General features: G+C 40.0%; 1 protein-coding gene and 1 long non-coding RNA gene across 4 annotated transcripts in view; both read right to left on the bottom strand.

Moving 5' to 3' along the window:
- LOC102386279 overlaps window positions 1-10933 on the bottom strand; it is a 23107-nt gene extending 12174 nt beyond the window's left edge. The window contains exons 1-2 of one of the 3 annotated variants that reach the window (XR_324588.1): window positions 10261-10363; window positions 9627-9701 (exon numbers count right to left, since the gene is read on the bottom strand). This is a non-coding gene — a long non-coding RNA (uncharacterized LOC102386279). Of the gene's footprint in view, window positions 1-9626; window positions 9702-10260; window positions 10364-10743 lie in introns of those variants that run through there. The other 2 variants (XR_324587.1, XR_324586.1) reach the window with 2 other exon arrangements.
- Window positions 1-12429, bottom strand: part of LOC102387461 (ERC protein 2) — a 500449-nt gene that overhangs the window by 306909 nt on the left and 181111 nt on the right. The window lies entirely within an intron of this gene.

Raw genomic sequence — 12429 nt, 5'->3', positions numbered from 1 at the left:
AGCCACTCAGCTGTGCCCGTCTCTCCCCAACCAATCCAAATCACCAAATCAGCGCTGAATCTTCTGAAGCCAATTCAGCTGAATTGATTCAGGACAGTGATCCAAATCGAATCACTGTCCTCCAAATCAGCCAAATTCAAATCCAAATTGAATAACTTCCCTATTTGCACAGGCCTATAATATGCATTATCATCATCATAGCACTTATCTCATCAATTTTAGTTGTTCAAAACTTCGTGCATATGAACCATGTCCCCCAGATGTTTATAGCCACATTCGTATGGAGCAGATAAAAAGCAAGAATATTCAGAAATAAATCTAATAATGTTACTTGCACCAGCACTAGAGAGTGAAGTGTGTTGTCCTTTGTCTACTCCACTGGAGGTTGTCCAAGCACCTGTGACAACAGAATGTTTGCTAGATATATCTGCTTGCTTTCTGCATACACCCTAGGTATCAAAACACTTCATACAAAAAGGTATGAAGATCACTGTTGAATTAGCTACCAGCTGATGGGCTGGACAAGGGGCACAGCAGTGATGGCAACTGCAGGCACATGAGCCACTGTAGCAGGCTGCTGCCAGGCCCACTGGCACCTCCAAACTGGCCCAGGCAGGCACAAGTGTAGTCAGTCTGGCTGCCAAGGTGCTTGCCTGCAGCTGCAGTGGCATGGCCTCTACACTGCTGCCCAGCCAGCCACCACCCATGCCATCAGGCTGGGCTGTCATGGAGCCAGAGTTGGCCGTCAGGCCCTTCCTAGTCAGCTGCAACTATTACAGCTGTGTCCAGCCTGGGCATAGGAAGCCAGGAGCAGCGCGGCCACACAGTTCTCACAGCCCCAGCCCAGGTCGCAGCCCATTGGAAAGGGCCCCTCTGCACCCACCCTCAGCAGTGCCCATGGACCGGGACAGCTCGGCTCCAGCTACAGCCCTAGCCCCACTCTCAACCCTGGGGTGATGGTAGGGCCATGCCAGCCAGCTCTGGCCAGGCTCCCCACACTGTGTGTAAGCAGGCCACAGAGGAGAAAGCCAGGCAGACCCTGGCTGGGGTCCCTGTGCCCATGCCTGACAGGGGAGACGGGAGTTTAATCTCCCTCTCTGCTCCACTTTGCCCCAGGTGCTGCCCAGCCCTGCCCCTCCCCGTCATGGACAAGCCTGGCAAGGGCTGTTTCCCCTCTCCCCTCCCCACAGGCCAGGATAGGGGTTTAAATCCTTCCCCCAACCATATTTTGCAGCCTGCAGTGGAAGAGGGCCTGGCCACACCCCCCAAGTCAGCTTCCCTCCAGCCTCGCAGCTGCTGCAGAAGGGAAGGGAAGGGAAGGCTCCCTCTAGTGCCCCCTGGCTTCTAGCCTTAGCCACTGGAGGCGTGTGCCTGCATTTCTGGAATCAACAGTGAATGTTTATTCACTTGCAAATCAGTTCCATCTATGCAGGTTAGACTAACCTGCAAAGAAGGAATCAATTCAGGCTCAGTGTTTTTAATATCCGTCCCTAGGCCCTGGTGTTTGTTCCCATCTAGGTTTCACTCTGCATTACTCCCAAGCAGCACAGTAAGTGGTAGTGCTAATTTAGAGTATCTTTATAGAATATCACATTACTAACTTGCATATTTTAAAGACAGATATGTTTTGGAGGGAAACTGAAAACATACATAAGCTAACTGAAGGTGCCCCAATACTGCCTGGTGTCAGTGCGTCTTAGATAATTTGTAATACATCAAGAGGTTCACTTTGAGAGTCTCTAAATAGAAAATGCATCACCTTCCATCTTCTCAGAAAACAGTAAGATCATCTGAACAGCTTGAGTCCCTGAAGATAAAACTCTCACAAGCCTTTTTAGAGAGCTCAGTGTGACTCTGTAGGGCTAAGTACAGTAAAAAAAGCTCAAGGCTGAATCAATTCAATCTTCACAGGCTAATCTAAGCTGCATAGACTGAACCAATAAGGAAGTGAACAGACATTCAATTTTGCTCTGGAAATGCATCCTACAGTGGCTGCGGTAGCCCAGAGCAGAAGCCAGGGGATGCTAAAGCACATCTCCCTGCTTGGCTGGAGCAAACAGCTTGGGCCACGGTTAGCCCACCCACCCTGCAAGGGGGAGGGGTAGTTTGTAGGGGTGGTGCAAAGCATCCTAGGATGCCCTGGGACTGTGAGTTAACTTGTATCTGGAGGGAACATAAGACAGAAGTTTAATAAACCAATTTAACCTATATACCAGTTATGTCTGATAGTACATCCATCCAGCTTCATCTTAAACCAGTTTGAAAGCAACTTACATGCACTGAACTTCTGTTGTTGACTTGAACTGGATTTTCGATCAATTATAACAATTTGTGTGTAATTTCTCTCTATCACCTAGGAGAATACAGTTCAACTGTCTAGTGATGAGTGGAGGGAAAGGCAGAAGCTATCCAGCATCCATGACTACAAAGTACACAGGATCCACTCTTAATACTATACCATACTAATTTTCCAGTTTGACAGAAAAGATTTTTGGAAATTTTCTCCTGTTGGTTCAGAATGACTGAACACAATGTGGACATCTATTCAAAAGCCATGTGATGTAATACAAGGAAAGATGACAGAGACATCTGTCCCAAGTCAAGATGTCTAATCTGAAAAAAATAGAGGAACTGGAAAACAACTAGAGCAGCTGTAGGAACCAAAGCAGTCTTGCCAACAGTTTAATATGCCAAGACAAAGCTACAGCAACATATTTCTGCCAATTTTGTTATTGTGAGTTCTAAGGGGAAAAAAAAAAAGTCACCTAACCGACCTGATCACTAAAACAGAAAACTATCACTAGACAACTCTGACAATCCATGGAGCAAGAACATTGGCATTTCCTGTATGCTTTCCTTGTCCATAGATTGATAAACCACTACAAAATTCACTGCATCGCCAAGTCAGAGTTTCACTCGATACCTTGAGCACTATCGGCCAATATGGTCAGGAGAGATGTCTTGTGATATTATGAGCAGATGATATGTGCACTAATTGCAAAGTTTGATTATTTTGGGACATAGTTGTACTAAACCATGCTTCCCACTATTTGTGTTTGTAGTATAATGTTGTCAAGTTCAACAATTTGTATGGGTGGAGTCTGAATTTAGAGTAAGAAATGTTCGAATGCATTGTTCATGAGTCCAAGTGTTTGTCTTGTGCTGCCAGGCTATCCATGTGGGTTCCACAGAGGTGTAACTAATAAGATGTGTGCCCTGGGGAAACCTGGTGAACCCTCTTTACACCCACCAACTGGCCCCCTCTGCTTGCTGGTTTGTCCTCTGAGCCAGTCTTTCACCACACTTTGAGCACTCTTGAAATGGTCCCCTCCACCTCCTCCAGCAGTAGGTCTGTCTCCTCCTACTCCCCTCCACAGAGCCCAACCTGCCCTGCTCACTGCTGAAACTTATGCTAAAAGACAATTTACTGAGCCAAATTCAGCTATGAGGGCAACTAGCTAATGGAGCAGTTAGGGCACTGCAGAAGGTGGATGCAGAGAGAGTTAAAACTAATATAGGGCTGCAGAGTGATGTGGGGACAGAGAAGCACATAGAAGAGACCATTAGAGGTGCCAGGGTGCCCAACAGATTTGGAAAACACTAAGCAGAGCAGTTAAGCTGAGGGGATCTTGTGGGCACTCCCTCTGTCAAGGGCTTTTGCTATACTCACTCCACTTTAGTTACAGTACTGAGTTCCAAATCCTATTAATGATATATCCATGATTTGTTTTCAATTAAATAGCAGAACATAAGGGAACTAGTATACAAATTATCTCTGTTTTTTCAGGCTTCACACGAACAATCTCCAATTTTCTCTGGCAAGAATATAAAATTACTGCAGGTGTGGCTGGTATATCAAAGGTGACCTCTTGCATGAGACATCACAGATGCATAACACCCTAGGACCCAGAAGACTGATATCCAAGGACTCAACTGATCAGACAGGTTTGGAATCTTATGAGCTTGTCTACACGGGCACTTTAAATGCACAGTAACCTATTTTACTGTGCATTGAATCATCACATTAAAAAAAAAAAAACTGTGCAATTACACAAATGCACAGTAAAATAGTGACACTTAATGTGCAGTAGACTTAAAAATCATTACTGCGTGTTAAGGCAACCTAATGCACATTTCTTTAGTACCTCATACTGGATGTACTAAATTTAATGTGCATTAGAAAAAGCACCTTAATGCATGTGTAGATGTGCCTACTGTAAGGTAAGTAAGCTTTTGCCATTCTGTTTTGCTCTAAACATTATCATCTGGATAAACATTAAAATGGACGTTTCTTCACTTAAGATGAGAGCAAAGGTGCAGCAAATAGATGGAGGAGTTGGGGGGGGGGTTTTAATCAGTTTTCAACCTCTTTGACTAACTGGACCTGGATAATGTAGATAGGATGTAAACACTCATAGTGCTGCTGAGAGGCTCAAGGGCAGCACTCTTTATTACTAATGGTTTGTGTTAATAGGAAATCTTGCATATTTTGGATGCATGTCTCTGAAAAAAATATGGTTCTTGGGTCCAGGGAATGTATAAGAAGCAGGATTTGTTTGACAGTACCTTTTACTGGACCAACTACATAGATCGGGACTCAAGGAGAACCTTATTCTAGGACTTACTCTTGAAGCAAAGGCCTTTTCAAATCTTCTCTCTGCTAGCTTTAACAAAAACAAATCCTACTTGTCTCTGTAAAGACTTTGCCCTTAATCCCTCAACCACCATATGCATTTTTTTTGGCGTTATTGCAGCTACAGAAGGTAAATCTCACAAACAACAGTCATCATAGTCTATAAGATGTTACTGGATGCATCTAGTAACACACCTTGGCTTTTTGTAAGAAACACCTTGGCAAAAAAAAATGTTCTTGTTCCCTAAATTCCTAATTTGGTTACTGATAAAAAACTAATTTCACCATGAGAGCTTGTTAATTTGAAATTATCTATTGCTTTTTTCCTAGTTGTTTCCCTCCAGAGATACCCAGTCATTTGTTAAAGATGTTTTTAACCGGGTCCCCAAATAGAATGCTCTTTTTCCAAAGAAAACAAAGAAAAGACACAATGTAGATAGGAGTGTGCTATATGGCCTTCATATTCTAAAAGCACTTCATTACTAAGAAGCACAGTTTTTCTGGACACAGAATTGTAAGAATATCCACTAACTAGTGGGGGGTTCCATGCATTTCCTTTAGAGCACTTTACATTGCTTCTGCTATCTGCCTCCTTAATTCCTTAAGGTTTTAAAGTTGTTGGTATATGAAGTAGAGCCTAGTACAGCTGCCTCATCTGGGGGGGAAAATGCCATGCAACGATAATTCTTCCTGTTCAAGCTAGTCTTCATCCTCAAGAGTGCTGTGCTTGTTGAAAGATCTGAACAAGATGCTTTTTAGGCAAAATACATACCAGCATTAGAGTCCCTCCTGGGCAAGATGTTCTGTAAGTCTCTTACAGGTCCTAGAGATTCCAGTATAGCTATTCCTTAATTTTATGGAAATGGGAAAGGACCCCTTGAAGAGGTGGTCCAGACTATGGATACATGCATCCACATACACAACTTAGGATTCTACGGTATATTGACATTCTAGGAGAGTAAATCAATTAAATTATTAAACAGAATAGTGGGTTTCAAAGGGAGTGGGAAAAAGAGGTATACAGTGTTCCAGAGGTGCATGACATACCTCAGATAAGAACGAGCAGATCCAAGCATGGAGGAGGAGCTATTCTATATGGAATTCAGTTTTATACAGAAAAAAGTTAAAATGCATGTGTGAGTAGGTGCACACAAATAAAAACCACACTGTGCATACAGAATACAAACACACAATACAGGTTTCTGTTTGCTTAACTCATATTTATTCAGAGCAGTTTTATGTTATTTATTTTCAGGAGTTTAAGACACGATCTTTTTTAGCACATTACAGAATCCCAGAGGGGCTTCCTGTATTAAAGACATAGTCCAGTACTGTAGAGGCTAAGTATAGTAAAACAGTGTTTTTAGAAACATTGCCAAACATATTTGAATATGTAGTAAATCAGGCCAAAAAAGTCTCAGTATTGCAAACCAAGAGAGAAATTGGCATTTTTATTCTCACCTGGTTCATGTATCTGCAGGTTTTTTACTACCTTATAACAATATATCCTGTTCTGGTGCTGCATCACAAAATCCTGCACCCATATTTTGGATACATTTTACATAATGCTGTGCCATTAGTGTGATATTATTTTGATTAGTTTATTAATTTTTAGACTAAAAGGAGGGCAAAAGCTGCTTCTGTGATTTATAGCAGAACTTGTACTTTTACAAAAGCAAGGCCACTTTGTTCGTTGTTGTTAACAACCCCCCTCAGAAAAGTAATCTTAAATTCCATAGGGGGAAAAGGCTATATTGAAAAATGAGATACAAGCATGTGTTAGATCAGGGCTGTCCAACTTCAGAATGGCCAGGGGCCACACACTGTATGGATCACGACCCCCACTGCATTGCCAGTCTTTCTTCCACATCCATTCAGCACGCGCACACTCCCTCCATTGTGCAGGGACTCTACAGACTCCCTGGGACTCACATACCACTCCACCCAGCCCACCACCAAGGGTCAGGGCAGAAAGCAGAAAACAGAGGAGGGAGGGGGACCCTGGAAACCCTGGGGGCAACAGCAGCAGCCAGAGCAGTGGGAGCTATATGTTAACCTGCAAGCTGGGCAGCCCTGTGTTAGACTTTCAAAACCAACCAGATAGAATAATGTGGGGAAAATTACTTTTTACAAACAAACAATTCTTAAATTAATGTAAGGGTACATAGATAGCCCCAGCATCTTCTGCCAGGTATTTATTTAAAAGAATGAAAACCACACATAATCACTGTAAAAGAAACCAATTCTTGTGAATGATCCAAAATGCCTTCCAAACTAGAGGTTATAGTATGTGCTCCTTTGGCTCCTCCCACACAGTTGCACTTTACTCTCCTACTCTTCAGGGCAGAAAACTTGTAAGCAGAATTAATGCCACTTGGAAATCTATCTAGTTTGTGAGGGATGCTGTGAAATCAGGCAGCATGAAGGCCCACAATTCCCTCTTGATCCAATATTTTCCACCATCTCAAGTCCCAGCCACACTGCAGCTCAAGAACCTCCTACAAGTTCAGAGGTCTGCAGGAGCCTGCAAGGTAGGCAATCTTACTACTACAACAGAGTCTTTCTAACATTTTTAAACTACTTTCTTCTATCTTCTGCAATGCAAAGCAGAAGAGAGAATTAAGTACTTAAACCCTCCATCTTCTGACATTTTAGCCACAAATGGCAATGTTTCTTCAACAAAAGCTCCCCTTTGCTACCTATTTGTAATAGAATCAATAATAACCATTATCCATTTTCCACACTGATTTCAGGACAGAAATCATTCAGTTCAAGGTTTCTCTATGGTATATAAAGATCTTAGTAATCTGGGCCTGAAGTACAGAAGTGACTGTCTTTCTCCTATATTCCTCCAAGGCAATCGAGTTTGCCAAGGTCCTCTGCTCTCCTTTACGAGGCTTAATCCAGGTCAGGCTGATTGCAAGGAAACTTCATCTATATAACTCCTTCCCCGACAGTCTAAATAGGTCTCTGAAAAATACTATGTAAGGCTTCAATATTGGGCAAAAGGCAAATCTTGTGCAATATGGATGCAAAGCAACATCTCAGTATCGTGTTGTATTCCCTCTTTCATCAGCTTTTCTCAGTTCACTTATTTTCCTTCATCTTCAGCTTTGAGGATGTAGTAGTTTCTTAAAAGACATATCAAAAAACTAGAACTCTTGGTTCCAAAATGATACCTTTTATTAGACCAACTGCAAAATTGCAAAACAAGTTTCTTGCGATTTCCCAGTTGGTCTAATCAAAGAATCAGGAGTGTACTTGGTAGCTGTGTTGGTCTGAGACAAGAAGACATACAAAAAAGTAGAGCTCTTGGTTCCAGAATGATACCTTTGAAGTACTACATTTTAAAAGGGAGCCACGTCTTCCTCCTCATGGTCCAATGGACCCAGTTTTGCTTTTTCTATAGCTGGATTCTGTAATTGGAATTGGCCAGTGCAGAAAACTTCAAAACACAGTACATCCATGAACATGGCTGAAACAGTTTCTTATGGGGTGCAACATGTTAACTGCTAACAGAACAGTTTAGTGAGTGAAGACTACCGAATATATCAAATCCAAGACAGACTGTAGTAAAGTACTTAAGTGAAATGACTATCTAGTCCAAAATACAAAAACAACACCCAAAACACAACCAAAAAAATCCTAATTTGTACTGCTCCTTTATTGCTCAGAACACTAGAAGCAAAGGTAGCTTGGTAAATTGCTCAAGCTAAACAATATTTTCTGTGTTTTTACAATTTTCACATCATTTCTCTCTTGTGACTGTTCAAAACTGGATTTACTTAAAAGTCTGTTACAAAGCTCTAAAATAAACAAATAAATAAATAAATAAATAAATATCCCCCATTATCAATTTAAAATAAAGGTCTTCCCCTCTGCTTTATTTTATTACAGCATTATAAAAGAACCAGTGAAAATAACAAATTAGGAAGGATTGTTTGTGAATGAGAAACCAGCCAGGGAATAAAAGACAATCCTCATTCAAGAGTGCCACCTAGTGACAAAAATATTTGTCTATATTATATGAACAGAGCAAGATCGAGAATACACTCAATTATTATAAAGTTATCTGTTCTCCCTTTATGCATAAGTGGGATGATTTTATTGCTGAACTGGCCAATCATGGTTCATTTGTTTTTTATCCAAAGAACGGATTTTGCTTGGTTGTTTGACAGTTTTCTGGACAAAAGAGCTTCCTACCCAAAATACAGAGCTTGACCAAAAGCCATAACATGGAGCTTACACACACACAAAAAGATTGAGGAGGAAGTGAAGGAGTATATCTTGAGCAACTACAACCCCAATCCTATACACCACCTCTATTCACCCATAATTTTCATATATTATAAGCCTGACACTTAACGTACATGAGAACATAGGTTTATATAGACCTCATATATATTCTCAGAAACTAAACAGAATGGAGTCCAAAGGCATTTTGTTTGTTTTCTCCAAGAAAGGAAGGATATTCAACTCTGACAATAACTTATGTTTCTCTCATTTACGCTAATAAAGTCCCACTTTTAACAGTGGGTTTGAGCTATAATGGAGAAGAGAATTTGACCTAGTTATTGAAGCCCCCATCCTACAAGTACTCAAGCACATACTCACCTTTCCTTATGTAAAGTCTATTAGAACTATTGATCTGAGTGAAGCCATGTTCATATTTAAGTTTTGATTGAAAAAGGCCTGCAGGTCTAATTGTGTTCCCACTATAGCCTATAGCAACTCTTTCGCTGACTTCAGCTGAAAGAAGAAAAAATAAGGCTATTTTCTATAAGCAATAAAGATGTTAAGAACTTTTTTTGTGATAAATAACTTTTTAAAAGAAAAGTATAAAACAAGGCCAATATTACACACTAATCCTGCAAAGGTTTTCCTAAACTGAATGCCAGAATCTTAAAAGGCATTTAGCAAACATTGATTTCAAGAGGAAAGACACCGAAATACTTTACAAATCCAGTACTAAGCAATTCCATCAACTACTTACAAGCCCCTTAGAGTTAGGCATCTGTAAGCCTTTGTAAGATCAGAGCTGAATAAGCAATGCACTGCACAGCATCCTCTGTGGAGTGAATTATTTGGTAACAGGTTAGAAAAAAAAAGTTTAATCCTTATTGTCTCTCTCTCTATTAAATAAAAATAAAGAATTATAATTCTGAAAACCCTAAACAAATATTTTCACTCCTGTTCTTTCATACCATGTTTTCTTCAAACTTTTCATTCCACTAAAATGCCACCTTCTCTAGAAGATATAATAGCCAGTCTCCCCCTGAATTTTGTTTTAAAACTTTAGTTTCTGAGCTATAGTATAAATCCTTGAAGACTGGGACACAACTTTCTCTTTAGCTGTAAGAATGCTACAGTATACAACATGAAGCCTTGACATAATTCGAAGCTGTACTCCAAAATTATTTTTTCTGGAATCCCCTCTTAACAGATGTGTTCATATAAAACACTATCATCTACTTTTCATTTAGCATAGTAATTAGACCTACAGCTCATCAAAACCACAGTTTAATCTATGACCTTAAAAACATCTAAAACATCTTACAAGCACATGCTCCTGTCAAAAGCAATACATCTTTTTTTTCTAGTTTCAGAAGGACACTTCTGTACATTACCCAGTAGCAGGATGTCTTGCCAGAAGACTAGCTAAGAGGCAGTAAGTACCACACTTTAAAAAGGAGCCATGTCCAAACCATACTGTAGCTTGCTCTATATACTGCTAACACCAAAACTAAGCAGTATAATTAAGCTGACTACCAAACAGCTGCTTCTAATTAAAAGTTATCAAACAAGAGCAGGTGTTAAGCTTTATGATCTTCCTGACATTCACAATGAAGCAGTTTAAACAAAGAAGAGAAACCTGGTCTCAAGATACCCCCTAAAACCATCTATGTATTACCAGTAGTGGTAGTATATAAAATTTAATGATGCCACTGCTTTTACTAAAGAGTATAATATAATGTCACCATTTTTAATCTATTTGCTAGTATCTAATCCATAAGAACGAATTACTTGTTCAATGATCACATGCAATTCCTTCTGTTAGTAACATTTTGGAATTTAGCTAAATAAGAAAAAGTAAATATAAACAAACTTACCAGAAGCTTTAGAAACAGATTCAGCTAAGATAATCTTTTATCTTCCTCATTAATAACAAAAGCAGGATTTGACTTCGACTTCACACATTGCTGATAATCTCCTTGCCCAAGAATATATTCTTGTACAGTACAGAAATGTATAGCACTCATTTGTAAGAATACCAGCTTAAAACTTATCAGGAATTCTCCAAACATCATAATAATCTTAGGCTTCATTTGTTTGCGTAAGATGTGCCATGTATGCAAACCAGAGAGCCTGAGATTCCTCACTACTCCCAATAGCTTTATTTCAGTCTGGTGAAGTTTTGCTTGAAGTTTAAGAAAAGTGAAAGCACCTGGAAGGAAATTAGTCAGCTGTTCCCTGTATCAGTAGGATCATGGTCATGCCATACAAAAAGAAAACATGCTTTTTTTCTTTCATAATTATAATATCAATGGAAGATATTAGCTTTAAAATGCTGTTACAAAAGTAAAATGTAATACCTACATATTCAGGGTAATAAATTTATATCCACAAATATATAAGGTGCCAGGAACAGTTTGTACTACAAGAATTGTGGGCAAAGGAACTCACAATGCTGTTAACAGTAGTTAAATGTAATAAGGCATTGTGCAAGTTGTAGCTTTCAGAGGAAAGAAAAATAGCGTGTTCATAAGCTTGGTCCCTTTAATAAGGTGTACATTTACTTCTGTCAGGGCTACCCCCTTTCAGGAAACTTTTGAAAGCAACGCTTGTTTGACATGAATTAGAAAAGAGATCCCTGACCTGACAGAGAAATGGTAGAGCAAGGACTTAGAAAACTGGCAGAAAGAAGAAAGTAGCTAGAATTCAGCAGATACAGCACTGTTGAGAACCTATTTGCAATTATCAAGAATAGAAATAACAAAATGGGTAAGTATGTTTTGGTGTTTGTTTGAATGATTATTTCTATTACTACTTCTCTTCTTCTGAATTAAAACAGCAGAATAAGGACCAAATACAAAATGTACTTCTCTCTCATAAATGTGTTGTACAGCAAAAATCTAGAGCTCTTGGTTCAGAAATGATACCTTTTATTAGACCAACTAGGAAATTGCAAAAAAAATATCTTTTTCATAGATTTCATATTTCATAGATTTCATAGACATTAGGGCTGGAAAGGACCTTGAAGATCATCAAGTCCAACCCTCTACCCCAAGGGCAGAAAGTCAGCTAGGGTCAAAGGATCCCAGCAAGATAAGCATCCAAATGTTTCTTGAAAGAGTCCAGAGTAGGTCCTTGCACCACTTCTGGAGGGAGTCTATTCCAGGCCTTGGGGGCTCGGACAGGAAAGAAGTTTTTCCTTATGTCCAGCCTAAAAAGGTCACGGAGGAGTCTGTGACCATTGGTCCTTGTTATCCCTTGGGGCACTTTGAGCCCCAAAGCTTGCAGAAAAAATCATCAAACACCCTTCATCAGGCTCTGGGAAAATTAGAGATGCTTAAAAGTCCCCATAGGTAGGAAATAAACTTCCTGTTTGCACAGAGGGAGTTGGAGATGGAAAATCTGTCCCTCTGGGTCCATGAGAGCATCTCTGTGAGCTGCTCTGAGTTGCTCTTTGTTGTATAGATCAGGTAGGATTCCTTCCCTGGAGTGTCAGATGGCAAGCAGGGAGGTTTAAAAATCTTTCTTGTCATTCTGCAATGAAGTTTAAAATCCAAAATCGA

Source organism: Alligator sinensis, unplaced genomic scaffold (genome assembly GCF_000455745.1).
Source record: "Alligator sinensis unplaced genomic scaffold, ASM45574v1 scaffold1308_1, whole genome shotgun sequence".
In the NCBI taxonomy this organism is placed as follows: Eukaryota; Metazoa; Chordata; order Crocodylia; family Alligatoridae; genus Alligator; species Alligator sinensis.
This window is presented reverse-complemented; position numbering and strand designations above follow the sequence as displayed.